This window comes from Triticum aestivum, chromosome 7B, assembly GCF_018294505.1.
Source record: "Triticum aestivum cultivar Chinese Spring chromosome 7B, IWGSC CS RefSeq v2.1, whole genome shotgun sequence".
NCBI lineage: Eukaryota > Viridiplantae > Streptophyta > Magnoliopsida > Poales > Poaceae > Triticum > Triticum aestivum.
Window position 1 is genome coordinate 310,865,489 of NC_057813.1, and position 6,699 is coordinate 310,872,187.

At 44.3% G+C, this 6,699-nt stretch overlaps 1 pseudogene; it reads right to left on the bottom strand.

The window, feature by feature from the left end:
- Positions 1-5,509: 5,509 nt before the first annotated feature.
- Positions 5,510-6,699, bottom strand: LOC123157926 (uncharacterized; annotated as a pseudogene).

The following is a 6,699-nucleotide window of genomic DNA, read 5'->3' on the forward strand; positions in this document are numbered from 1 at the left end:
TCTGTCAAAAACAGGAGATTCTATAGCAACTTGGAAATTTTGTATACGTCTATAACTCCAAAAATTCTGAAACATTAGGAAAAAGTATTTTTTTTCATAGCAGTACTATGTAAAAATTTCAGAATTTTATCTCTTTCCAGTGAATTCAAACAATTATGTTACCGGAAGCAAAAGTTTCTGTTTTCGCACCGCACGTAGCAAACAAGCAATCTAATCATCCTAAAGCCAAATCTTGGTACATTATTTTTATAATACAAGGGGATAATTATTTTTGCGAAACTCCCATGGAAAATTCTACATTATTTCCATGAGCATGAACACAAGTGTTCAAGGTTGACCCTCACTTTTCCAATGCACAACCTTCCAATCACTTCTCTTTTTAAAAAAGCTTTTAGGCATAAGAGACATTTTTTTTGTATTTTGCATTCTTTTAATTTTTTTTGTTTGTTTCACCCACAACTAAAGAAATCAAAAACAAAAAGGAAAACAAAATCTACTTAGTGAAGAAAGCAAACAAGCATACACAATAATATCAACCCCACGCTGTTGCACCCCAACAACGGCGCCAGAAAAGAGTTTGATAATCCCCAAGTGCAAGGAATCATCGTAGCAATTTCCAAATGTGGAAGTTATAAGCATGGAGTGTCGAACCCACAAGGAGCTAAAGGTATGATTAATATTCACTCAAGTTCTATCTTCCACTAATACGACTCTACGGACACCGAGCGTTTGCTTTCATCTAAAAACGAGAAATAAAACTACGTTGTGGGTATGAAGAGGGTAGCTTTGCATGATACCAGAGAACTAAAATATAAAATAGGTGTTGTTAACATAAAGTTATAATATATTACTATATATTATAAGTAGCGAGTGTGGAATAATGATGGATTAGTGTGCGCAATTATCCATGGCAATTGTTAACAAGATCAATAATCATTATTGCAATTTTATATGAGGGAGAGGCATAAGATAACATACTTTCTCTACTTGGATTATATGCACTTATGATTGGAACTCTAGCAAGCATCCACAACTACTAAAGATCATTAAGGTAAAACCCAACCATAGCATTAAAGTATCAAGTCCTCTTTATCCCATACGCAACAACCCCCTTACACGGGTTTAAGCTGTTGTCACTCTAGAAACCCACTATAAGCGAATCATGAACGTATTGCAACACCCTACAGCGGGAATCCTTCACGTGTGCGCGGCACGGAAGGCACCATAGGACAACACCAAAATAAAATATACAATTCAAACCAATCTGGATCATCAATCAACCCAAAAGACAAAAGAAATCTTCTCAAAACATCATAGGATGGCAACACATCATTGGATCATAATATGTGGCATAAAGCACCATGTTCAAGTAGCGGATTACAACAAGGTGCTGGAGACTGGACCTCTTGAAAGAGATGAGGAAGGTGATGAAGATGGTGATGTTTATGAAGATGATCACCTTGGCGATGGTTCCCCTGGCGGCACTCCGATGCCACTGAGAGAGAGGGGGAGAGAGAGTCTCCCCCTTGTACTTCCTCATCCATGGCCTCCCCCCTAGATGGGGAGAAGTTCTCCCTTTGGTCCCTGGCCTCAAAGATGATGATGGACCCCTTCGGCTTCCTTCTCTGTGGCCTCCAGTGATGATGGCCCCCTCCTACAGGGTCTTGGAGAGGCCCTAGATTGATTTTTTGTGGCTACAGAGGCTTGCAGCGTCGGAACTTCTGATATAGGGTTCTTTTTGGAGGTTTGGGTATTAATAAGAATTTTTGGTGTCAGTCTCATTTCAAGAGGGTGCCTGAGGTGCCCACAAGCCCGGAGCACCCTCCCTGGGGGGTAGGGCGTGCCTAGAGGGCTTATGGCCTCCTCGTCCACTTCCTGGCCCAGCTCTTGTTCTTAGGGGGTATCTTTTGGTCCATAAATACTCATCGTGAATTTTCAGCCCATTCCGAGAACTTTTATTTCTGCACAAGAAATGACACCACGGTAGTTCTGCGGAAAACAACATCAGTCCAGGTTAGTTCTACTCAAATCATACCAAAGCCATATAAAATTGTTGTAAACATGGCATGAATACTTCATAAATTATAGATACATTGGAGTCGTATCAGGTGGCGCCTCGATGCCGCACCGGCAGGGGCGGAGTGAGGCTTGGTGGCGGCTCGGCGAGGTCACAACTATGGCCATGTCGGCAGAGGCGGTCGGCGGCTCATCATGAGGCGGCGGTCGGGGCAGGCCCACTCAAGGCGAGGCTGATTTGAGGACGACGCAGGGAGGTGACTCAGCGGAGTAGGCAGCCGCCCCGAGGTGGCATGGGCGTGCGGAAGGAGCGGGGCTGGCTCACGGGGCACGGGCCGAATGGGAGGAGGAGAAGCCGTCACACGGCCGGGTCAGAGGAGGCTAAGGTGGCCGCTGGGCTCCTAGGACGAGGGCGTCCCATGGAAGAGCAGCCGCGGTGGTCGGCCGACTTGCGACAAAATGGCGTGATGGTGCGGCGATCGCAAAAATTGCCGAGTTATAGAAGTTGATCATATCGGGTTATGATTGTTACAAATGCTGGGTCACATAATTGGTCTTCCTGAGTTCTTCAGGCCAAGTCCTTATAGCTTGTGACGACTTAGTGCTTGCTTTTGTAAATATAGCTTCCAATTGTTGAGTCAGCTATAGGGCCTTTCTATGAATATCTTAGAGGAGAGAAACTTTGCAAGTTTCTCCACTAAGAATGTGTTACCTGGTTTGCTCAAAACTGAGAACTGGAAGGTATACCTTCCTTATATCCATATTACCTGTAGCCCCCAAGTCTTAAGAGGGAAACATAGTGATAGCTTAAGACTTGCTTCAATATAAACGTTGCAACTTTGGAGAAATTCGGATTGTTCATTTGAGTCACCAGTCATAAACTGAATGTTTTGTATTTCACATATGTAGCCACCAAGGGCCGGGTCATCCATATATGATGGGTCGGGTCCTCAATTTGGACCATATAATCTGGGTAAACAAATGAATGCCATAGCCCCCAAGTGTCGGGATGTCTTGCCTGCAGCAACCTGGGACTTTATATTTGTCTTATGCTCGTAAATTTCAGCCACTGTAGCCCCCAAGGGTCGGGTCATTATGCAATAATGAGAAGGGACTTTGTAGATCTGATTATATAGACTTGAAAATAACATCATATGATGTATCCCCCAAAGCTTCGGGTCACTATTGATGTAGTGGATTTAAGGCTTGTGTACTTTGAAAGTTTGACAAGATCGAGCAATTGGTAGGCCCCAAGGGCTGGCTCATCATAGTGTGATGTGTCGGGTCTTCAATGAGATTAGTTAAAATGACCATACGTTAGTCACCCAAGTGTCGTGGTGCATGGTTGCAGCGACATGGGACTTGCATATTTGAAGTAATGTTGATTTGAATAATGTAGCCCCCAAGTGCCAGGTCGTGTGCCTGCAGCGACTCAGGACTATTCCTTCCATTGTAGAATAAAACCATATCCATTGTCTGGATGATGTTACTAAATGCCTTGCATATTAGTATTGAACCATGCTTCTTCTTGTAAGCTAGTATTTTTGGATGAGGAAATAATATCCATTTCTCTGAAGCTAGTTTGAAAACCTCAATCATTCAATACCAGTTACGATAACCATAATGAAAATCCATCTAAATTGGCTTATTAAAGATTTGAATAATGTAACCCAGTTTGTAAACCAGCCCTTACAACATAAACCAATATATCCATGTATATATGATGCAATGTATGGTGATGTATGTGTATGATAACAGAGTATAAAAAGACCGGCTTTTGTGGCTCGAGTCTTGCTTCAGTGAAGCTGGCATGATAACCTTGGTTTATCCTCCTTTCAGTAAGCTATCTCTCACATGACTTAAGCCACCGTTTTAACTTTGACAAGTTCAGGGTCTTAATGATGGACTTGTCAAGAGTGTGGCGGGTCATCTTTTTTGGAGTAGCATCAAGCATACGGGTAGGTATAACCAATAATGTGGCGTTTTTTTCCGGGTCAAGAGGGTGAGAAAGCTAAACTTGATGAGTTGGAAGCCCCATAAGTGACCTTATGATCAATTAATATAAGACTCATGCACAATATATGTGATGAAACGATGGAGGCCCCGAGTTTCAGGGATGCCGACTTTCTTATGTTGATAATAATATGAAAAGCCAATAAGGCAGGACACCCATGTTTGAACCGGGCATCTTGGCAGCTAGTCCTCTTTGGCAACCTTTTATTTTTCGCCGATATGGCAGCATACCCATGTTTGAACTATGCATCATGGCAGCAAGTTCTCTTTGGCAACCTTTAATTTTTCGCTGATATGGCAGCAGCCCCCAGATCTAGGTTATCTTCCTTGCAATGACCCGGGGTTCTTGAATTTCTGAAAACGGCCAAATCTGTCAAGTCGTGTCTATGCAACCACCGAGTCTTAAGATGATTCGAGGAGTAGGCTTGATATTCTTCATGTGTGGCCGTGGCATAAGCCAACATATAGTTGTCAGCGGAACGCTAGAATGTGTTGAAGCTGGAGGCAAAATGGCAAGGATATGGTGTTCGCGACAATCATTATATATCCTTGGCATTGATAATGCGAGGTGAATCCAGCGAAGGTCGAAGTTGACTATGGCGGGTTATAAATGGTCCCGTATGAGTTGTGTCAGTAACCCGGCCGATTATTCGTCCCGGCTGGTTGTTGAAGTTAACCAAACCGTAGTGGCGAAGACTTGTGCGCATGTCCATTGAGCCATCCGGTGCATGCATAGGTTGATAATATATTACGATTTGCTCTAGAGTTGTTGGAATAGAGTGGGCCACAGGAGAGGATGGTAGAGACGACTGAGGCGTTGGACGCGGTGCGAATGCACGCGAGTCGGCCGCCGACGCAACAAACGAGTCGGCGGCGGGCACAGATTGATAAGTTGACCACGGATGAGGTCAGATGAGTCGGCCATGACACTGTAGGCTGGCACGAATGGGCAAGTTGATCGTGGGTGCCGTCCCGGCGAGCTGATGTAGACCAAACTACAGGGGCGGCGGCTTGCGCACGTCCAATCGTCAGGTAGTGCTTGCAGATAGATGGCAAACCGTAGGACGGCAGCTTGTGCGCCTGCCAGTTGGGTAGTGCGGCTTGGGCGGATGCTGGTGCATGATGATTGTGGCGCACGCTCTGAATCCGTGGCATGGCACCACTTTTGTAATGAATAATTGTCTTGTATGAAAGATATCACAGACAAGAGTAATTGTTCTCGAAAGACTAAAAAATGTTTCAATAAAAATTGACTGGATGGATTTCACCTAATTTGTTCAGACGACAGATGATCCGTATGTAGCATCCATAAATCACCTTTCAGTACTGCTGTTGAATTCCTTTTGATCCTTATATGTATACAAAGGATATTTGTGTTGGCCCCCTCCAGGACCCTGCCACATGCTGCCACAGATCCTCCTTTTCTTTAGTTGGGGGCAGGATTTGTAACTTCAAGTCTTCCATGTAAAATTGTCGAGCCTTACAAAACACAGACCTTCGGGAACGCATCCAAGCTGTTTGCTAGCAAACTGCTTAGCCCTAAAATTCAGTTCAATTCAATAACCTAGCGTCGTAAAGTGCCCCATCAGCAGTGTATTCAGGCATCGAAGACACATCCGGCTTCCCCTTATCATTATTGCCCAAGCCTCGTGGTATCTAAGGTGGCCTTGGTTCCTCTGTCCTGCATTGGGTAGAGCGTTGGTCGCCATCTATACCGGATTCAACAATTGCACCAAGGATAGTTGAGGTAATACAGTACTATTGCCAGGGCCACAAGAGGATATCCTGTCTAAATTTTGAATCCGGGGAGGAGAAATGCATGACATGTTTCATCTGCTACCTAAGGGGATGGATTTGATACCTTTGGCTGGTTAATTGTTTGCTAGCAAGCAATCAAGGAAGCAATAGCAGCATCGAGTGAATCGCACATTGCAGGAATCTGCTGCTGGATAATCGAGCTATTTTGCAAAGGCGGTTGTCTGTTGTCTTGAGAGGGCACAACTTGCAATAATAGTGCTCCATAAGCTGATACTGGATATGCAGTCAATCCATGAAAATGGTGTCACTTTGCTTTCGTTATCTACCATGGTCTGTTCTGTGTTACACTCAATGGATGGACTGGGAAATTTACTTGGAAACTCAAAAGGATTATGTTTCTCCTGCTGTAGAACCTTTTGAATCGCCTCATCTATTGGAAAAAACCTGAAGCTTCATCTTCGCCGAATAATTTGGTGGTTGAGCAAACACGTTTATCTAGCTGATATATGGTACTTCCATAGAGCTATCACCCTTCAATGCAATCTTAATGCCATTAAATGATTAAGTATCTCCCGTTCTGCACTTAGCCCGAACATTACGTGACGATTTGTGGGTATATTTGTCTGGTTTCATGCAATGCATCTTATTCACACCAAGTTTGACATTTGCTTCTGTGTCAGTTCATTTACACTGCTGCTAAACATTTTCCATGATTCCCTAATATTCGTTAATAGTAGCAGCTATCAGGTTCAGTATTTCTCCAGCCGTAGAAGACTTCCACTTACATGGCGCACTGCCGGAGAGTGGTGGCCGCGGGATGCAGGGCGGAGCCGGCAGGATGCAGGAGGCTTGACAGAGCGGATGAAGTGTGCCATGGCAGAAACGGTCGCCTCGAAGCGAGGCCGTGGCCAT